The sequence below is a fragment of the Salvia hispanica genome, unplaced genomic scaffold (assembly GCF_023119035.1).
Source record: "Salvia hispanica cultivar TCC Black 2014 unplaced genomic scaffold, UniMelb_Shisp_WGS_1.0 HiC_scaffold_986, whole genome shotgun sequence".
In the NCBI taxonomy this organism is placed as follows: domain Eukaryota; kingdom Viridiplantae; phylum Streptophyta; class Magnoliopsida; order Lamiales; family Lamiaceae; genus Salvia; species Salvia hispanica.
The window spans coordinates 21,909-31,817 of NW_025952783.1; the positions used below are offsets into that span (position 1 = coordinate 21,909).

General features: G+C 37.1%; 1 long non-coding RNA gene and 1 pseudogene across 2 annotated transcripts; both read right to left on the bottom strand.

Moving 5' to 3' along the window:
• Positions 1 to 1,326: 1,326 nt before the first annotated feature.
• Positions 1,327 to 5,195, bottom strand: LOC125200469. Of its 2 annotated transcripts, XR_007172730.1 has the most exons (4): positions 5,149 to 5,195; positions 3,264 to 4,413; positions 2,968 to 3,117; positions 1,327 to 1,359 (listed from the first exon to the last, which is right to left on the bottom strand). It is a non-coding gene; the product is annotated as an uncharacterized LOC125200469 (long non-coding RNA). The 2 variants fall into 2 exon arrangements; XR_007172729.1 differs by lacking the exon at positions 1,327 to 1,359 and having other exon boundaries at positions 1,862 to 3,117.
• Positions 5,196 to 6,098: 903 nt separating this feature from the next.
• LOC125200475 lies at positions 6,099 to 9,909 on the bottom strand (annotated as a pseudogene).

Consider the following 9,909-nt stretch of genomic DNA (forward strand, 5'->3'; position numbering starts at 1 on the left):
TAAGAATGATTTATGTTTTTATTTTAGTTTACATTCTTATGATTACTATTGAAAAGAGGTAAAATAAATCCTAATTTCTCAATTAGGTTAGTATTAAAATTAAATAGAAGATGTTTAATTAAAATATTAAACATAAATCCTAATATTTTGACAATCCATCTTCTATTTAGTTTAACTAAAATAAAAACATAAATCATTCTAGTGATAACTATTGATAAGTATTTTAATTTATCAATCTAATTATATTTACAATATTTATGGATTAAATAAAAATAATATTTTAATATAAAATAAACATAGTACATAGTAGTAAACATGAGAAATACTAAAACATCCTTGGAATCACATTTATGTTAAAAGTGAGGAGAAAAGGGTATAAAAGACTCAAAATAGTGAAAAAGGGTCTAAAATGATATTATACCCATACGTAGAGGCTTACAATGCATTTTTTAAACATGGGTCACTCTAGCGTTCGACTTGATTATATGTAGAGGCCAATTTTGTAGTTCACTCTTATAATAAAATATGAGTGAATTGAGTTAGTGGAATGTGAGATCTACTTAGTACTATTTATTGTAAAAATGAAGTGTGACTCATAATTTGGGACAGACTAAAATGGAAAAGTGTGACTCTTAATCAGAAAGCGAAGGGAGTATCGTTTTTACTTTATTCTCTACTTACTTAATACACCAAACATTTGATATTTTTCCCAATTCCCCGTGCTGACAAGAAACACTTCATTATCCTTGATCAGAGGGGTATACAATATGAATCATCAAACATTTGATAGTATTTTTCCTAATTCCTGTCGACAAGAAACACATCATTATCCTGGAACAGAGGGAGTATACAATATGGATCATTTGATAACAAGAAATCATCATCAAACAAAGCATTCACATTCAAATTTCATTGAGAAATGTTTTTTAAGTCTTGACTATGCTAACCACAACAATTTTCTTCTCAAACTGCAGGTATTTCCTGTGAGTTTTTGGTTTAGAAGGAACTGATTAAGCATTCCTTGATGCAGAAATTTGTCAGATTTTGGGGAGGGACTTGGCTCGGATTAACTGTTTTAGAATGGCTTTCTCCTCATCAATGCGCTTTTTCTCTTCCGCGTCTCTGGGCTTCGCTTTCCTCTTCTCTTCTAGCATCCATTTGTATAGCTCACGCTGCTGTTCCTCCGGGATTGGTGGTCGTTGGATGGGCTCTACAGCAGGTGAGGAAGCAGGCTGTTCGGTGATAGTAGTCGCAGTCGCAGTGGCAGAGGTTGAAGACGATGATGTAGAAATTGTAGGATCCTCAGCTTTCTTCTCTTGCGGTCCCACTTTCAAGCACAGTCCTTTGCGAAAGCATAAGCTGCCATGACGTTTCTAGGTCAGAACAATCTGGTAGATAGGTAAAATTGCCAAAGCGTCTGAAGGATATGAAACGGGAGATGGAACGATATACATAGGTTACATAGATATGCAAGATGCAATAATATTTAGTTCTTATTTTACTCAACATAGATATCCTGTTATAATTCGAAGACACAACAACTCACACTCAATGTTCTCAAAATGAAATGGAATTGGGAAAGCTGAGCTATTGTTAAGTAGAGATAGACAGGTTCGTATAAGAAGGAAGTATGTCAAGATGGTCCACAAATTGATGAACCTAAGTGTTCATCTTCTAAAAAGCGCGAGTGCAATTGCAACTAGCATTTCCTCACTTTTCACAACTGAAACATATAGCTAAAAAGTACAGCAAAGGTAAGACCTACTCAGCAGTCAAAAGAAAGACTGTTGGAAAAGATAAAGCAGCTAAGCACTATCAGCGTATCACAATTGGCAGACTGAGTTAATTTATACTCCTATTACATCAAAAAGAGGACCAAACACTCTAAAGATAGTAAGATAGCAAATTCCTTCTCTATAAATTTGAGAGAAACATCAAAGCCAGTTAGTGCATACACAAGTTGAATTGAAAATTGTTGTCTTTCCATAATATTGGTATCATTTTTATGCAAAATATGCCAAACTAATTGCAGATAATTGTGCTCCTAAAAGAAAGCGATGATAGTTGTTGTAAATTTGGAGGATGAGACAGTCAGTATAAAAACCATGCTTACTACATATACTGCAACTGCAGTTCATGATACTACATGAGAGAGAACATCTCCTATCCTAGGGCTGAGAACCACCGCTAACAACTAGTGCATTGAAGCAAAAAATGGCGATTAACAATTTTAATGTGGCTTCAGTTTCACCATCAAATCTTGTACAGACTATCCTATTATGACAAGAAATTCAGGAATATTTATGCACGGATACAGCTTCAAAGTCATTTCTATCTAGTTCGTTGAGGGAAAAAAATGACAATTAACAACTTCAATACGGACATCAGTTTCACCATCAAATCTTGTACAGACTATCCTACTATGACAAGAAAATCAAGATTATTTCTCCACAAATACGGCGTCAAAATCATTTTTATCTAGTTCTTAAAGTTCAAAGATCACCACAAAAGCAAAAAATCCATAAAAAACTTAAGCAATGCAGTTCATCCCCACTCCTTGCAAATAATGCTGATTTTAATCCACAGTCCACTACATTCCTCATACATTATATGGATCAAATAAGTAAAAAGATGTCATCAATCAAAAACACGCATAAATTCATTCTCTAAATTCATCAATCAAAAAGATGTCATCAATCAAAGCACACAAACCATACACAAATTGAAGTAGTACAGCTACGTTATATGCATCTGATAAAGAAGAAATGAAAGCATTCTCTAAACTAACATCACGTTGCAGACTTAGAATATACCGCAATCTAAAACACGCATAAATTCATTCTCCCGCAAAGAACAATAATCAGAAATCGATCAAATACGAATAGCACAACCATTCAGACGATGATACAAAGCCAAAATAAACAAAAAATCAGCAGAAATTGAGATGATAAATAAATATATCAGAACCTCCAACAGTTAAACTGAGAACCAACGCAATCGTCTTATAGAACTTAAATCGCTGGAAAGTCTCCTTAACCGGCGGCGTCGGCGGTGGTGGCGGAGGAGCGGTGGCTCCCGCTGACGACGAGGATGTCGTTCCAGATGCCTTCAACTGAGCTACACAAGCAAAAGGAATACGATATTACTATTAGTAATCAGAACAAATCGACGCCAGCTGATTAAAATTGCCAACCATCAGGTCACAAATTAAAACGAAAAGAGTAGAGATAGAAGATATCACTGTTAATATTGTGAATACATACATTTTTTAGGTTTGTTGGTGAAGAGCTTTGGGCCTTCTTCGCTCATTGTTGATCTTATTCTTCTTCTCCAAGTTTTTCCCCTTTTGCTTGTTTTCCCTTCTGTCTCAGGTGAAGTCTCTCGCTCTTATTATTCTTTTTCTCAGTCCGTGGGTTTTGGGGTGGCTTTCCACATCGCCACGACGTCGTTTGCTGTCTACAATTCTATTATTATTATTATTATTATTATTATTATTATTATTATTAAAATAATATTGATAATCGGCATTATTATTCAGAGAACTTTAAAAATAAATAAAGTACTAATATCTTCATATAATCATGGGTTTTCATTTATAAATTAGTGAATTATCGGAAAAAAAATTATTAAGTTGAAAGTGAATTTTAATAACTAGACAGGCTCAGTTTTAGATTTAACTTATTGTTTACAAGAATATTTGATTATGAACAGAAAATGGATGTCAATTTTAATGTTCTTCACCAGCACATAAAATGAATTATCCATTTTTTCCACAGTGATAACATTATCACTTATCAGTTTATCACCAATAATTCCATTGACCATTCAATTATGATTTTTATGACTTTAAATATTACTCCCATCTTACTATCATTTCAATATATTGCATAAATTAATGTTTCCTGATATGACACCAACAATGATAAATCAAGGAGATAAGGAAAATGCATTAACTGTAAATTACCCCCCCAAAAATTGAAATACTATCAATTTAACCACAGTTTTCCACATCTGAACTAAAGCAATACCAACACAACAAAGCTTCATTTCAAAATAGAAATATTGATTCTAAATTCTGATTCTAAACATCACCAATGGGATTTTTAGTGAATAGAAGAACTACTCAATGATCTTCATAAGTAAGAAACTTATCAGAAAGTTGTGGAGGGAAATGTCTTTGACTGTAACTGTTTCAGAGCTTTCTCCTCATCTATGCAATTTCCCTTCAGCCTCTCAAGGGTCTAGGCTTCTTCAATTTCTTATTCACCTCTAGCTTTTACGCTGTGGATGTCGATCTAGAACCAGTAATTTCTTCAGGCACTTTCTCCTCTGATCTAGAACTAGTAAGTCCTTCAGCCACTTTCTCCTCTGAAATTCTCCTATCTCTTAATGTAGTCTTCACAAGAACATAGGCTGCACAAAATTCAGTCCAGTTATCTGGGCAGTATAGTAACTTGCTTCGCATAAAGTAAGTTAGGATATGGTTCTTCATAGCCCAAATATATAAGCAGAGATACAATGCTGACATATACTATCATACATTAGGTGCTCACTGCATCCAAAAAGGCTTTATCCTATGATAATCCAAGGATACATATCAGTAGGTCGGTTCGTATCATTAAAGGTTGTAATGGAGATGCATAATCATAGGCCATGGACGTGTCCCTCCTAACAGTTTGGGGCCAAATAGCGACTCGGATGAGCCATTCACCAGAGAAAACTACAAGCTCAAGGTTTGCATCTCTGAAGAAGATGTGAGGTGATCCTAAGCAGCTACACTCATAATCTTCAGTGATCCAAACCGATCACTATAGTCTTAAAACACGCATTGCTGTATATCCTAATCCGCCATCAATTGTTGAATGTAGCTTTGAAGCAACCTTTATTCATAACATTCACACAGTTTAAAGGTGACACCACTAGTCCACTACAATACACATTCCACACAGAATTATCTTCCTACATCTCGATGAGGGCTTTACATTCTCGAAATCTCAGGAATACCTAATTTCACATGATCATACCTACTGATGCACACAATTAAAACGCCACATATCACAAAGATCAACCCCAAAAAGCGCTTGGGTAAGGCTTAGGTCTCAAATCGACACACACATAAGAAAATTAGATAAATGAATTGGGGAAAACCTCCGATGGAGAAATTGAGGGCCAGCAAGAGTGGAACGATAACCCTAGCGGCTGCGGAAGAACCCCTTCGGACGTTGTGGTTGACGAGGCGGAGGTGGAGGATGAGCCACAGATGCCTTCAGCTTCGCTATCACGAATCAGGAAATGAAAATAAGGTCTATCAGAATAAAGCACCAAAATACAATCCCCATCATTAATTCGTACGATTAGAAATCAAAAAAACAGAAGGATTTTCTCCCATGTATACATTTTTTCGGTTTGCCGGCAAAGAGCAGAGGGCCTTCACCACCCATTCTTCTTCTTCACGGAGATCTATGCAGAAATCTAAGGGGGTTTTGGGGAGGGTTTTGGCCATGCTAACGACATCGTTCCAAGGAGCCACAAACAAGCATAAAAATCGTGTTTGTATTGTTATATATGTTCGATTCATGTGACTAGTTGCATTAATACTCCTATTTTTATGTTTATTAAATAATGATTTTGATTCTTATTATAAATGCACTCAGGTGTTAGTCATTTAATCTTAAAGTATTAAAACGGCGCGCATCTACGGTAGACAAGGGAACATATGTCTCTGGAGTTGCTCATGTCAAAGTCAACCTTATCAAGTCACAATGGATTTAACCTTATTATGTCGTGACCATGGCAACATGATTTTCATAAGTCAGATCACCTACACAAAGTTCATGCAACCGCAGAAATTAAAATTTTGCTTGATAGTGAAAATCAAGGATTCAAAGCATGGATCTGAGAGTTATGAAACAACCAACCTATCCCAAATAGTGAAAAACTCAATTGCTCAAATGTAGATACGAGATTATCCAAATATACATTATACTATCATGAATTTAAAACAAGTTTTGTTTCTACGAATAACTTCTGATCAATGTTACAGGAGGACAGATTGCTCCACTTTCTCCGAAGAAACCTTTTAGAAGCAACGCCATACTTCAGTTCCAAGAGCGCCCTCCGCCATATCCCCTTTCCCCACGATCTCGAGAACCACCATATGCTATCATCAAAAGGGGGTAATAATTAGGACTCTTAAGTAGAGCTTATAATCACCGTTGAATAAAAAACTATGCAATTGGGAAGTTCAAGAAAACTAGCAAGGACTTTCCTACTGTGGAACTATCACGTACTCCTACAATCCTACTCACCAGATGGAAAGCTAAAGTTTTAAATCTCCAACTAAACTATAATGGCACATGCTTTGAGAAGAGAAAACAGATCGCATATAAATCATTATTTGGAAGAGATGAAGCGAACCTGGTGGAGGAGGTGCCCCGTCCCATGGAGACCAGTTCAGGACTGACTTTCTGTCCAGCCTCTTCCAGAATATTAATGAGGTCCTTCGCAAATCTGGCATTAGCAGCAGTGAAGAAAGTGTATGCAGTACCTTTAGCACCAGCCCTTCCCGGGTTTTACCAATACGATGAACGTAATCCTCTAGAGATCCAGGAAAGTCATAATTGATCACGTATTTCACATCCTTGACATCTGTATATTTCAAGGTGACTCAGGAACCATGCAACAATTCTTCCCATATGGAACTTTTTTTATAAATAGATTTGGAACAGAACAAAATGTGCTCTAGATGGTCGAGATTTACCTAGACCACGAGCCAAACATCTGTAGCAGTCATTATGGGACTTTTCCCCGGCCCCTAATTCTGACAGAACCCAATCTCTTTTGCTTGATTTTTATCTCCGTGAATAGATAGTGCGGGCCAACCATCCATGGGGAGTTGTCTAGTAGTCTGATACCCCCTTTTTTAGTGTCCATAAAAATCAAAATGCGGCTACCATCCATGATGTCCTCCACAGTTTCACTAATCTGGGGTTGTGATACAGTTAGAGTTAACCAGCACAAGTATCTGAAAGAAATCCTTAGGCAATTTCAAACATTAAAATGATAAAGGGAATGTAGACTTGACCATTTTTTAATTTTTGACTTTCTGATACAATATCAACATGCGGGGAATTGCATGGTTGGCTTTCAAATCTGGTGACCCAATAATTACCTGTTACCATATTCAAAGCATAAGATAAAAACAAAGAAATACAATTAAAATATTATGAACTCGTAACTTGAATAGTTGAACACTGCCTCTAAAAAAGGAATGCGATTAAGATCTACCCAAATTTAAAAACACTGCTTAAAAATTGTACTTTCATTCTGATCCAAAAAGCAGTCGTTATGTTGTCAATTCAGTGCCAGCCTTCAGACTACTATAAATTCTGGTTATTATGTGATGTTGAAATATAAGAAAGGTTAATATGCAGCGTTATACAAGCCTAACTTATAAATTTTAAACTCCCCAGAAGTTAGATTAGGATTTATAAGTGCGTAATAAGACTCTGCCACAAAAAGTTCCAAGTTTGAGCTGCAACTTTATTACATAAAGCATATAGAAGAGCTCTTACTTTATATGGATTAAAAAAGGGGCCTCCTAGCAAGTTGCTCGACCTCCTTTGGCCATGTGGCACTCCAGTACAAAGTCTGACGATCTGGGCGGATCTGCACAAACAAATCAAAACTTAGAAGCCTTAATCACAAATTCAAATATATTGTTTATCATGCCCATATTATAGTTGACCATTACATCATAACTGAACAAACCGATCAACAATTTTTTTTAATCTGAGGGTCAAACCCCATGTCTAACATCGTCTGCCTCATCCCCACAAGATAAGTCACCCTTCGCAAATTTGTATGGTGAGATTCCAACATATCAATTTGCCTTCCAGGTTAGCAATGACAACCGACACCTATAAACTTTTAAAACCCGGAATAGGGATACTGATTATGGAATTTCATACTATAACAGAGTTAAAATGAAAAGGAAGAAGCAGAAGGTCCGATCCATGAACATCACGATACAGTAGTAAAGTCACCTTGAGCTTATCACCACCTACCTTTCTGGAGATCACGAACTTGGGGTCCCTTAGGTACCCCTCCGTATATGCATGTATTCTTAATCTTTGAAGATGCACCAAATTTAGTAGCTTCTTGTTGTATTTGAACAGCAAGCTCGCGAGTTGGAGCTAAAACTAAAACTATTGGACCATCTCCCGGAGCTAGCAAAGAAACACAAATTCACAGAACATGTCTATCAACCAATGAGCAACTAAAATAATTGAAAACTACAAGATAGATGAGTACATATATCCACATATGTGCCACATGAAGTTGGTTACTGCAATCCAATGTAATTAATGAACAAAATATCATCAATACCTAAGAATGGCTGTGCATTAACGTGAACGATAGCAGGTAAGAGATAAGCAAGTGTCTTCCCGGACCCTGTTTCTGCAATACCAATAAGATCCCGTCCCTTCAGAGCCATAGGCCACCCTTGAGCTTGAATAGGTGTAGGTTCAGTAAATCCAGCCTTTTCAATTTCTTGTAGAACATATTCTGTTTCACAAAAACAAATGGCTCAATCTATGAAGGGAGGACAACTGTGAGCAATAATAACTGGGATTAGCCTACCACAAGCCTATAAGATTTCCTTAAGGAATTCCAGAAACTGAGAGAAAGATGTCATACTACATCATGCATGAAAGAACAATTATATGTAGCTATTCTAGTTGTCAAACTATCCGAGAGAAGTCGACCATAGCAAGCTGAACAAAGGCCACTAACTTCAACCCTAAATGATTAATGATTTCATTCTTTACAGGAGGCCAAGTAAGTCCTCCACCTAGGCAGCACAACTACAATTGCCTTGTCTGTCTTCAGGATTTTCAGCAGCACCACAGCACGCCGCCATTTTGATGGAAAAAATAATACTGGAGCTATGCACTAAACATATTTATCTGCCAAGATACCTTATATCATAGATCATAAAATAGCACTTCAATCTAGTTAAGGGAATAACATACTCCGTACAACATTCTAAGGTAAACGTGATTCAATTAGTACAATCACAAATTTGCAAGACCAAACACAATTTTTCCTACTCATCTAAAAATTACTCAAAACTCACTTGATCTAGATCCGAAAAACAAATACAGAAGCGTGGTCGCATATACATATAAGACGTTTATCAGAATTTTGCTCTGAACATCCCCAAAACCGGCCACGATAGGTATATAGCTCCCAAACGTGGCAAGAGTATCAATACAAATAAATTGAATTTAAAACACTAAAGTGTCTCTAGACCGCATATGGCGCCAGACCAACAAAACATACTAACCTAGCACGACATATTATCAACTGCGTGGCTCCCATAAAAATAACAGAAAATAGCTCGCTACCTGGAAAACCGACATCGTTAAAGCTCTTAACAGGCTTCGGCACATCCTTCCCTTCAACGGTAATCTCCGTCGCCGCCTATACTCCTCCACGTCACTCTCCGACATGGCGGCAATAGACTGAGTCTCCACATAAAAATTCTTCTCGGCAGCGTCAGTCCATCCAACTCCGACTTCCGCGGCGCAGTCTCCGCCCCGCCATCGGAGTCTCTCTTCGACGAAGACGAGGACCGATAACTGCTGTCGTGTTCTTTCTTATAACCAAACCCCGAATCCCTAAAATTACACACAGAGAAAATACGATAAATACGCTATTAACTTCGTCTTCTCAATTCAGCTGGAAATAAGCTGATAATTATATCGAGCAAATGCGTATGGATTGAATTAAGCAAAAACACCAAAAACATATGATTACCCGCGGCGCTCACGGTAAGAGCCTGGGTCGGCGGAGCGGCTGTCGTAGCGGCTCATGGTACGCGTGTAGCTTGAGGTCTTCAGGTGA